The following is a 13,014-nucleotide window of genomic DNA, read 5'->3' on the forward strand; positions in this document are numbered from 1 at the left end:
ATCCCAATCAACCCCTCTCAAGCTACTACATAGATGCGCTGGCCTCACGACTAAGTCCTTACACCTAGGACATCTGACGTGTTAATTCCACGACAGTTGGCGCCCACCGTGGGGCCTGCGCACGGTGGTGTTGAGTTCTTGAAGGGATCTGTCTCAGGGAGTGAGAAGTTTGCAATTTTTCCGGTTCAACAAAACCGGCGTGGAAAAATTCACATTAACTATGAGTTCATTGGTCAAGATTGAAGACTATTTTAGGGTTAATTGTTGTGCGGCTGCCTCACGGGCAGTGGAAGTTCTGCCGAGTCCGAGTTAGCCTTGTGCGATTCATCATGATGCAGGTCGATGGATAAGGAATTTTTGGCTACGGCGCTACAAGTCCAGGGGTCGTCAATCAAAGCTATTGTTTATTCCAGGAAGACACGCTGCCGATCGGATCCACACGCGCGCAGTCAAACACAAAATCGGAAATCAACCACGACTGAGACGGATTGGTCAATCCGGCCATGACTTGGAGAAGGACCCAAGCATGAGCACGGACTCGGACGACTCTGGTTGCGCGTTGAGTCGCCGTCGCCTGCTCCAAGCTATCACCGTCCGAACTGACCGCCGCCGTTGCCGTATCTCGCTCTGACCTTGAGCCGCCCGCGTCTGAGCCGCCGTCGCCGCGCCTCGCTCCGGCTTTGAGTCGCCTCGCAAGCCGCTCGCCTCTGCTGTAAGCCCAAGATAAGAAGAGCTGGCATGAAATACTCTTGGACAGAGCTAGAGCATTCAACGTTTGTAATCAAAAGTGTGATTAAACTTTAAGCCAGCAGCTGGCATGAAATACTCTTGGACAGAGCTAGTGCTCCAGAAGGAAACTCCAACTAGCCATGCATGGGCGCGATAGAGCATGTTTGCCAAAAATGGTGGATTAGAAAGCATCTTTTCAAGAAAAAGCAAATCAATGGGATAAGTCCATGAGGAAAACCCTGAAGTCAATGCCTGTACGGGTTGCCTAGGATACACGTGACTGGGGGTATACCAAAATCAGGCTGAGACTAACAATATTGCTGCTCCAAACCGGATTCGATTCAGATGGATACGACCCAGACACGGATGGTCTGCGGGCTCGTACTCCACCTATGGCCTGCTTTGTGACCCGCCTTCTCGGCCACGCCACGGGCCGGCCGTACCTCTACTCCCCGAGCAGCCTGTCCGCACTGATCCGCGTGACAATTCCACTTGTGCCCTCAAGCCGCCTCGGCCGCCACTGATGACTGGCCACTTCCGGCGCTGCAACACGCCGTCCCTGTTCAACTTGCTCCGCCGGCTGCCGGAGTGCTAATGGGTTCCAGCAGCCGCGGCCCATGGGCGTCTCAAGTCGCTGCGGTCCACGGTCACCTTGATCTGCCCCCGCGCGAGCTCGCACCCACGGCCCTGAGCCGCCGCGCTGAGAGCCGCCGCCCGCTTTGCCGCACGAATCGCCTTCGCTACTGTAAGCCACCGCCGGCTCAAACGCAGCAGCGCCAAGCCACGGTCCGCCTCAAGTCGCCGGTGCCCTTCTGGCATGGCCACCTGTCTGCCGCTGGTGTGCCCTCGCGCCTACGTGAGCCGCCATCGCACGGATTTGCCTCATCAACCGCGTACTGCCGTTGCTGCGGGTCGCCGATACTATGATCTGGACAAAACCGGCGACGTGCACAGTACTGACCATCGGCCGTCCGAGCAAATCAGGTGATATCCATCTGAGTCTATTTTGTCATATATTTTTTCATCAAAGAACAATTACTCTGGCCTGTAATATTTTTACGCAGGACGACTATTAAAAAAAAGGGTGGTGTTATACCGCGGATGCACGTTCGGCGGTGCTGCATGGCTTCATGAGCACGCGTGTTGCGGTCCAGCTTACATCAAACGCGCCAGCTGACTCGCCCGTCCGCATCACCTTACAACGCCACGCACGACTCGCCCGTCCGCCCTCGCGGCCGGTTCACGTGTCCGCGCCGGCTTACAAATATCACGGCCGACTCACCCGTCCACACCGGTTTACCACGCCGTGGCCGGTTCACCCGTGAGCGACTTCAACTTCACCTAGCGATCATTAATTTCATGGCGGATTATTTCCGGCCTGGCACATCAGGTGATATCCATCTAAAATATATTTTATTGGTACATATTATTTTTTCTCAAAGAGCAGTTTATCTTTGTCTTGGTCTACAATATTGTTGATGCAGGACAATTGTTCACTAGGTCAAAACAACGTGGTTAACTCGCCCGACCGCGCCGGTTTACAACACCGCGGCCGGTTCATCTGCCTGAGCCGCCTCTGATGCTGAGGTCGTCTTTTTCGACCATCTCTCATGCGGCCTGGTCTACATCAACACACCGAGCCGCACCTGTCTGCATGAGCTGTGTATTGAGTATGAGCAGGTCACTACTTGGGAAGCCCGGTTTTCTTCCAACAAATTGGAGGCAAATTATCATATGTTATTAGCCGCCGTCTGCACTGGATGGTTCAATGGGCAGGCGCACAAATCGCCGCCACTATAGTTCAGGTTAACTTCAAACAGCCAGTTGGAAGGAACCATTGGCCGAGTTGCTGACATGGCTCATACGGGATCATTTATAACCCGCCACAGTCACTTTCAACCTTCTGTGGATTCACATCGCGCTATCAACGCCAATGATATACACCTTCTGCTATGGTCAAATATGGAGAATCTCAAGCCAACTCCTCGAGTCGTCTTGAGACTCGGGGGCTACAATGACATGACTCAACAAATCGTGCCAGTTTCAGCAGGCTCAAGAACTCCGGGTCATTGGAGGAAAAAATAACCCGGCCCTGGAGATTACTACTCTATCGATGCAAATTTAAAGGCCGTCAGAAAAATATCCGGCTGAAAATAAAGATTCCGGTTTAAAATCCGGTTCAAGAGACATCTCTCTCCTGCAAAGCTTTGAAGCTCTCAAATCCGGTTCAAACATCCGGCTCAAGGTAAATTTGTCTCTTACAAAGCTTTTAAGCTCTCGAATCCGGTTCAAAGTTCCGGTTCAAAGAGAATTAATCTCTCGCAAGATTCGAGTTCTCAGAAAAAATTAAAGGTTGCCAAAAAGAACTTGCTGCCATGATGAGCGGTTCAAACATAGGTATCCTGCCTTACGGCTTATCTTATTATGGTCACTTGGGGGTTTCCTGCTCATCGGGCATAACTATCAGTACCCTTTTGATCGGTGCAATGCTTAAACTTATATGGTCACTTGGGGGCTTCCTGTTCAAACATAGGTCGTATTCGAACCAAAGAGAACATAGCTGTCGATACCCTTTTGATTGGCAAACTGCTGAACTTTCTTGGGGGCTTCTTGATCATATCCGAATCATAGCTCAACCCCTTTGGGAATCGACGTGGATCGTATTCAAATCAGCGTCGCTAAACAACTCCTAAGGTCATTTGGGGCCTTCCTGTTCAAACATAGGTCGTATTCGAACCAAAGAGAACATAGCTGTCGATACCCACTTTGATCGGCAACGCCAAAGCCACTGGGGGCTATATGATCATATTCGAATCTTAGCTCAACCCCTTTGGAACGGTTTTCTGATCGTATACGAATCAGAAGCCTTAAGTTTTTTAAGTCTTTTTTGCGAACAATTTTGGGTTTGACTTGAGACCTTTTTTGGATTATATCTCAAATGTATATAAGTGTTTTATGCTTAACCCGGCTTCACTTTTGACTATAAGTCGCCAGCATATGACAATGTTAATACTTGGAAAGTTTGGCTTCTAAGGATTGGGTTATCATTCTTACTGCACAGGTCATGTAAACCGGCAGTACAAATTCAATATCACAGTGGTTATATGTGAGGTATTATGACCCGCCCCGCGGCAAACCGCCAAGGGTTCTTGTGATCTACTTGTGTGCAGGGTAAGACTACATTTGGGTGGTTACCCGCCCTGGCTCTTGACGTTAAGTCGCCAGGGCATATGTTATTTAAACTCCGTGCAGGATTTGCAGAACTATGACTTATATAAATGCTTCAGTCCAAGCTCATCACTGAAATTAGTGTTATCAATTATTGATTTTTCTCAAGGGATATAGGCCACCGGATTACAAAAATTCCGGCTTACAATGAATGCGCATTAAGTCGTCATCGGCCAAGAGCCGCCAGGTATTTAAACTCCGGATTTACTTGTCAACAGATAAGGTATTTGAAATCTTTAAATAGCCAAACTTGGCTGGATTTTCATTATGATTTGAATGATTGACGTTTTCAAACCGGGTTAGTCAAATCTTTAATAGCCAACATGGCTGGATTTTTATTATGGTTATCAGAAACTAATATTATGGTTGAGGTTTTCAAAGTCGCGTCAGCGCAATTATTTTTATCAATGGATATGATTTATTCTACAATGAAAGGAATAGTCCTGAGTCGCTGCAGGCTTACAACCCGGCACTTGGGGGCTACATTATTCAAATTGAGATTACATCGAATATGCAAAGTCCCATGTCACTGCTAGCATGCACCATGGCACTTGGGGACTAATGCAAAGTCATTTTTTGCTCAACTTATTGAAGACCCGACTCATCAAATTCTAAATGAGCCGGCCCTTGGGGGCTACACGTTGCTGCTCCAGTTTACATGATCATATTTACAAAGTCCCTGCTCATTATTGCATAATGACCCGGCCCTTGGGGGCTACACTGGTTGAAGTTTTATGAGCATAAGGCAATTACAAGTCCCAGGTTGCTGCAAGCATCACAACCCGGCACTTGGGGGCTACAGGTGATATACATATAAGGGGGGAAAATCTTCAAATTCTCAGTTTTGAGTAGATCAGATTGACCCGGTGTTTGCAACAATCATGATCCGGTGTCACCAATAATTATGACCCGGCGTCGGCAACAGTTATGGCCCGGTGCTATCAATATTTACAAGCCGGCAATTTTGGTTATGATAAACCGGCAAGTTCTACCTCTTCAAGCCGGCTGAAAGTCAGATGAGTATTTCAAGACCAATATATTTTAAGCCGGCGCTTTGGAAGCCGATTCAAGTGGATTATTTCTTACAATATTTCTCTACAAGAGACGAATGCCAGCAAATTGACTCTGAAGCTGGCCTATTGACCCGGATTTCTTAAAAGAAGTATCTGGATTTTTTGCATTCAAAAAGTTTGAACATATCTACTAAAGGAGATTTGCGATGAGTTCATGGGCATGTATCAAGAAGGAAATGACAAGGATTTAAAGATGATCAGGTGCCGGCTTACAAAAATTTAACCCGGAGCACAACCTAGCAAGTTTGTTCTTGTGTTTATTTTACAGGATCAGTTTAACATGGATGAATCTAAATCAAACTGGGGGCTAATGTCGGGGATATACCCCGCGGTATGACCCGGCCGGAATTGGCGACTCACTGGTGACCCGCCCGGAGCTTGGTGATTCACAGAGAACCTGCCTGATCTTGGCGACTCATTAGTAACCCGGCGGGCGGGTCAGATGGACAACAAAGCCCAAAGCCCAGAAGGCCGGCTCACGTTATGATGGGCCGGATTAAGAGGAAAGGGATGACGAATATTTCCTTTACGAGGAAGCAAGACCAGGACTTGTAATCAACTTGTAAGAGAAGATAGACTAGTCGTAGTCCTACTGGGACTCCACATGTAACCCGCCCCTCTAACTTATATAAGGAGGGGCAGGGTTCCCCAAAGAGGGACGGGCAACAAGAAACAATCTCTAGGGCTAGACACCGAGAGCCGGCCAAGCCGGCGACTCTCTCATAAGCATAATGGGACCTAGCCACAAACAGCATGTAGGGTTGTTACCGGATGATGTTTCCCGGGGCCCGAAGCTGTCTAAACCCTTGTCTTGTGCGTTGATCCGCCCTGCGTCTCTCATCCCAATCAACCCCTCTCAAGCTACTACATAGATGCGCTGGCCTCACGACTAAGTCCTTACACCTAGGACATCTGACGTGTTAATTCCACGACAAGACCAGACATACTTCACATGCTTCTGGAGGAGGTTGGAAAGAGGCTTTGCAATCTTAGAGAAATTCTCAACAAAGCTTTGGCAATAGCTTGCAAGACCAAGAAAACTGCGGAGCTGCTTGACATTCTGAGGAGGTTCCCAATTCACAATTGCAGACACCTTCTCGGGGTTAACAGAGATGCCCTTGGCAGAGATGATGTGACCAAGGAAAAGAACTTCATCAAGCCAAAACTCACATTTGGAGAACTTCGCATAGAATTGATACTCTCTGAGCTTGTCGAGCACCAATCGCAAATGTTTGGCATGATCCTTCTTATCTTGGAGAAGACCAAGATATCATCGAGATACACCAGGACGAATTCATTGGTATAGGGGTTGAAGATGAAATTCATCATCCGAGAGAAAACTGGAGGAGCATTGACAAGGCCGAAAGACACGACAGTATATTCATAAGAACCAAAGCTTGTTCTGAATGCTGTCTTGGGAATATCTTCTTCACGAATGCGAATCTGATGATAACCCATACGAAGGTCAAGCTTCGAGAATACTTTAGCACCCTTGAGTTGCTCAAATAGCTCATTGATGTTGGGAAGTGGGTACTTGTTCTTGATTGTCTTCTTGTTCAATGGACGGTAGTCGACACAAAGTCGGTCCGTGCCATCCTTCTTCTTGACAAAAAGAACACCACAACCCCATGGAGAAGAACTCAGTCTGATCAAACCCAGACGCTCTTGTTCATCAAGCTGTTTCTTCAATTCCTTCAGCTCGTTGGGTCCAAGCTTGTATGGACGCTTGCAAACGGGTTCAGTGCCAGGCTCTAGTTCGATAACGAACTCAACTGGCCGGTGAGGAGGCATACCCGAAAGCTCTTCTGGAAAGACATCTTGATACTCACGAACGACTGGAATTTGAGAGATGGCATTCAATTCGCCCTTCTCATTGAGAGAAAAAAACCGAATGGTTTCACCACGAGCGTCATAAATAATCACATCCTCAGAAGAGTGTGTCAATTGAATTTCCCTGGCAGCACAATCAAGTTGAGCCTTGTGCTTAGAAAGCCAGTCCATCCCGAGAATAAGATCAATATCCGAGTCACCAAGAACAATTGGAGAAGACTGAAAATCATAGTCGCCCATCTTGATGGAGACATCCGGAACCATCATACTAGAACTCAAACGTTTACCCGGAGAAACGACATCCATGGGTTTACTCAGATGAGAACAAGTGAATTCATGCTTGGCAAAAAACGGTCTTGACATGAAACAAAGCGATGCACCAGTATCAAAAAGAACTTTTGCAGGAATATCATTAACAGGAAGATTACCCATTATCACATTAGTAGATTCCTCCGCTTGAGCTGCATTCATCATGTTCACCTTTGCAGACTTTGGATTATGCTTGACCACTGCATTGCTGGAAGATCTGACAGGAGAAGGAGGAGGCAGACGCCTTTGGTTGAAGCACTTGTTAGCATAGTGACCTTTCTGCTGACACTTGTTGCAAGTCACCTCTGAGAGTGGACGGTGATAAGGAGCATTGGACTTTGGAGCTTGATTCTGAGACTTGTTCTGATAGCCAGAGTTGGAAGAGTTGGAAGAACCATGGCCACCTTTGTTCTTCTGCTGGTAAGGCTGACGAAACGGAGGAGGAGGAGGCAACCAGAACTTCTGTTGCTTAGCTGTCACAAGTGAGGAAGAAGAAGACTGAACTGCGTCTCTGACTCTCTTCTTAGAAGCCTCACACTTGAGCTGAGCAGCCTCTTGCTTCAGTGCCATATTGTAGAATTGATCAAACTGAGTAGGCTCAACAAGAACGAGAGCTAACTGCAGATCCTCTTTAAGACCACCTCTGAAGTGATAGATCATGCTCTTTTCATCAGGAACGTCTTGTTTAGCGAAGCGAGCAAGTTTCTGAAACTGGATGTTGTATTGATACACAGACATGTTGCCTTGCTTGAGATTGCGGAACTCCTCACGCTTGCTCTCAACAACACTTTGTGGAATGTGGTGCGCTTTGAAGTCCCGACAGAAGTCAGTCCAAGTGATCACACGACCTCCTCTGGAATCTTTGTATTGCTGAAACCAATCAGCAGCTTGGTCCTTGAGCTGAAAAGAAGCGAACTTGACATAGTCCTCAGGCCTGACATTGCTACATTCAAAATGCTTGTTGATGTCCACGAGCCAATCATCGGCATCCGTGGCCTCGGCACAGTACTGAAAGACTTGGGCTGATTTGCGAGAAACTGGTTGAGTGTAGTGAAGTGAAACTGATTGTTGCCTTGACCTTGATTGCCTTGATTGCCTTGATTTCCTTGCCCTTGGGTGCGTTCTTGCAAGAGTTGCAGAATCATCTGAGCATTAGTGTTGGTGGCTGCCATGATAGCTTGCCATGCCTCCGGAGGTGAAGGTGGTGGCGGAGGGTTCGCCTGACTCCCTTCATTGTGATCCGGATTCTGACGCATTGGCGGAGCCATCCTGAAGAGGGTGACATCCGTTAGCATCTTGATAGACAAATAGATAAGTAGAATCAACGGATAGAAATTGCAACATATAGTCTTCACAATAAACATTCGAATGAAGATGAACGAATGAATTCCATAGTAAATCATCACAGTTCCATAAGTTGAGAAGCCACTTGAAAAAGATATGGAATCAACGTATAACTTCGAAGCAACTCGAATACCACAATACAAAACAAAGTATTGGCTTGCAGAATAAGCCGGAACAAACATATGATAGAGGTTTCGTCTGAAGTTTTCGTGGTGGGGCCCACACAGGCTCAATCGTACAACACCATCATGTACAAGGCTGTGCACATGACATACGAAGCGTCCCCGAGTCGGCATAGCCAAGGACTCTTTAAGACACTACGAGACCACTGTAAAATCAACCGTGTACAGGCGGACCACTAGACGTCGAACCCCAATCTCATATCGTGCGTCTGTCGAAAAGATATCCTAAGGCTACTTGAATTCCCACTTATAAACTCCCAAAACTTTCTGGTTATGCAATCTGGTGTTGGGGATACAGGGGACACAAAATATATCACCCAAACTAGCAATCCCTAGATCCAGTTGTATCCATCCGTCAACACATAACCAAGAAACCTTCGGAAATCGTTTACCTCAACCTTCGAAAAACATCCGTTATACAAGTTATGGCAATACTCCCGAACTCCCGCCCCCGTACTGGGAGGCGTCGAGGTGATCTCACCAACAACTGCATAAAAGAGATTTCGATGTCGGCGAAACTCAGGTATTCCAGAACTGCAACGATAAAATTGTGACGACATCACCTCGGAGCTCAACTCCCCGGGACACTGCCACAACCCCTAAATGTCAGGAGGCACCAAGAACAATGTTCTCGTCACAAAACCATCGGAACGATTCCAAGATACCCGCGTGATCCTAAAAAAAATTTAGTGAAATTTGAGGAGAGAAGAGTCAAAACTTCTACGTCAGGAGACCTCACCAGAGCGACAAAGGGACTAAGGAGTAGAAAGAATCCTACTCTCCGATATATATAATCCTAAGACTCAAAACATTTTTGTTCTAGACTCAACAACGCCAGCGATTCGATCAAGCAGGGGGCTCCTAAGTTGGGGATGGCTCTGATTACCAACTTGTAACGCCCACGATGCGGCTATATCTCTCACGTGTCGAGGCACGACTTAGAGGCATAACCGCATAGTGGTTTTGTTGCAAGAAGGGTCATCTTCACACAATCCCATGTAATGAACAAGAATGGGATAAAGAGTTGGCTTACAATCGCCACTTCACACAATACATAAATATAATTCGTACATCATCCAAAATACACACATATAGACCGACTACGGTCAAGATCCAGATGAAAATAAGACAACCCCAAATGCTAGATCCCCGATCGTCCCAACTGGGCTCCACTACTGATCATCAGGAAAAGACACATAGTAATGACCACGTTCCTCGTCGAACTCCCACTTGAGATTGACCCCATCATCTGCACTGGCATCGTCGGCACCTGCAACTGTTTTAGTAGAATCTGTGAGTCACGAGGACTCAGTAATCTCACACCCGCGAGATCAAGACTATTTAAGCTTATAGGAAAAGGATGGTGTAATTATGTGGAGCTGTAGCGGCAATAAGCATATATGGTGGCTAACTTACGCAAGAGAGAGCGAGAAGAGAAGCAACGGAGCGGTCGTCATCTAGCAATGACCCAGAAGTGATCCTGAACTCCTACTTACGTCATACATAACTCAGACCGAGTTCACTTCCCGGACTCCGCCGAGAAGAGACCATCACGGCTACACACGCAGTTGATGTTTTTTTAATTGGGTCAAGTGACAAGTTTTCTACAACCGGACATTAACAAATTCCCATCTGCCTCATAACCGCTGGCACGGCTTTCGAAAGATAATACCCTGCAGGGGTGTCCCAACTTAGCCCATCATAAGCTCTCACGGTCAACGAAGGATAAACCTTCTCCCGGAAAGACCCGATCAGTCTCGGAATCCCTGTTTACAAGACATCTCGACAATGGTAAAACAAGACCAGCAAAGCCGCCCGAATGTGCCGACAAATCCCGATAGGAGCTGCACATATCTCGTTCTCAGGGCACACCGGATAAGTCAAGCTACGAGTAAAACCAGACCTCGAGTTTCCCCGAGGTGGCCCCGCAGGCTGCTCGGTTCGGACCAACACTCGAAGGAGCACTGGCCCGGGGGGGGGGGTTAAAATAAAGATGACCCTCGGGCTCGCGAAAACCCGGGGGAAAAGACTTAGGCGGCAAATGGTAAAACCAAAGTTGGGCCTTGCTGGAGGAGTTTTATTCAAGGCGAACTGTCAAGGGGGTCCCATAAATCACCCGACCGCGTAAGGAACACAAACTCAAGGAACATAATACCGGTATAACAGTAACTAGGGCGGCAAGAGTGGAACAAAACACCAGGCATAAGGTCGAGCCTTCCAACCTTTACCAAAATATATAGATGCATTAATTAAATAAGAGATATTGTGATATCCCAACATATCCATCTTCCGACATGGAACAAACTTCAACTTCGCCTGCAACTAGCAACGCTATAAGAAGGGCTGAGCAAAAGCGGTAACTTAGCCAAACAACGGATTGCTAGGAAAGGATGGTTAGAGGCTGACATGGCAATATGGGAGGCATGATATAGCAAGTGATAGGTAGCGCAGCATGGCAATAGAGCGAACAACTAGCAAAGCAAAGATAGAAGTGATTTCTAGGGGTGGTCATCTTGCCTGCAAGGTTCTCAGAGTTGTCGAAAGCTTGATCCTCGTAAGCGTACTCAACAGGTTCCTCATTCACGAACTCGTCTCCTGGCTCTACCCAAGGCAAGAACACAAACAAACGGAACCACAATCAACCACGAGAAATGCACAAGCAACATGAAGCAAAACATGTATGATATGCAAGATATGATATGCGATGCATATGCGTGCCCCGGAAGGAAAATGATGAACAAGGCAGTAACTTGGCAAACCAAGCATGCCACTGGAAAGATGAGATGATTTCGGTCGAAATCGATATAAAGATCACCGGAATCGGATGCACGGTTTGTAAATGGCAAGCAAAACAAGAATGACGCGAATCTGCGATAAACAGCAAGATAGCACTTAAAATGCAACAACCAACAATGCTACAGCACTCCAACATAGCAACAAAGCATATGACAGTAAACTAAAGGAGATGCTTGACAAAAGATGAACACTAAGCTACGGCTAGATCACAACATATCAAGCTCAAACAAGCATGGCAAAAGTGCAAAAGATAACAGGATCACAGACTTGGTGAAAAACTGGACATGGCAGAAAACAGCATCAGGTAGCAATGTTCAGAGCACGAAATCAACATGCTACAGGAACTTAACATGGCCAAACATGGCATGGGACTATTCTACTAAATGCATATGACAAAAGTCCCTTACTGACCATAAGCCAAAAAGGACCAGAAGATATGATGGCAAGCATGTAAACATAGCAAGTTCCGTTATCAGGTTTCAGACTTGCCAGAAAAACAGAGCATGGCAGAAATAATAATATGAAGGCCTCTTTTTGAGCTTTATGCACTCACCACAGAGCAATTCATGACAAAACAAGCATACCTACAGCAATATGGCATATATATGAAGCTATCCATGGCAAGAACAAAAGCATAGCAAGAATGGATCAACTACAATAAGCTTGGCAAAATTGCATATCATGTTAAGAATCTGCCAGAAATATTTTATAGAAAAAGTAGAGCAAGATTGAGTCATGCTATGTACTCCATAATTGCAAAAAAATGCGGGAATGGATCAATTACAACGATAGCTATAAAACATCCTTACTGAACATCTCCAAAATATGCATGGATCTCTCCGTAGCATCAAGTTTACATGGCAACAAAATAACAGCAGACAAAGATTTGGAGAAATCAGTCCCTGAAATCAGAAATATTACGGGGCCTACTTTGCATGCTTGTGCTAGTCACCATAGAGATAACAAAAATACATGGTGTACACCACTAGAAAGATGGCATGGCATACAACAAAACACATGTAGAGCTCATGCCCATAAGATGCACAGATTAAATGATACAAAAAAGACAAATCTCCAAGTTCTGATAAGAACCATAGGATAACAGCAACTAGCCCTCTTGCAACAGAGATTTGGGCATCAAGATGACCTCTAATGAACATGGTGCAATTGAACAAAATGTAGAGCATCACGAGACGAACAATTTGACATATTACACGCGCGAAATGGAGCTACATGCAAGGAGTTATGCAGTGATGAACATAGGTACCTGCTGTAGAAAATTAAGGACTTGGAGGATTTTTCGGGCACGAGAAAGTCAACGCCACAGTACCAGATCGAGATCTGGCGAGCTCGTCGAGGTCAGGCTCGTCGCTCCCGTGGCGCTCGCCGGCGACGGGAGGAGAAGAAGGAGGCGGGGCGGCGGCCGGAGGTGGGGCCGGTGACGGAGGAAGGAGAGGACGAGGTGGCGCCGGCGGCGGAGGGGACCGGAGGAGGCGCGGTGGCGCGGCGGCGTGGCGCCGGCG

The sequence above is a fragment of the Triticum aestivum genome, chromosome 1D, assembly GCF_018294505.1.
Source record: "Triticum aestivum cultivar Chinese Spring chromosome 1D, IWGSC CS RefSeq v2.1, whole genome shotgun sequence".
NCBI lineage: Eukaryota > Viridiplantae > Streptophyta > Magnoliopsida > Poales > Poaceae > Triticum > Triticum aestivum.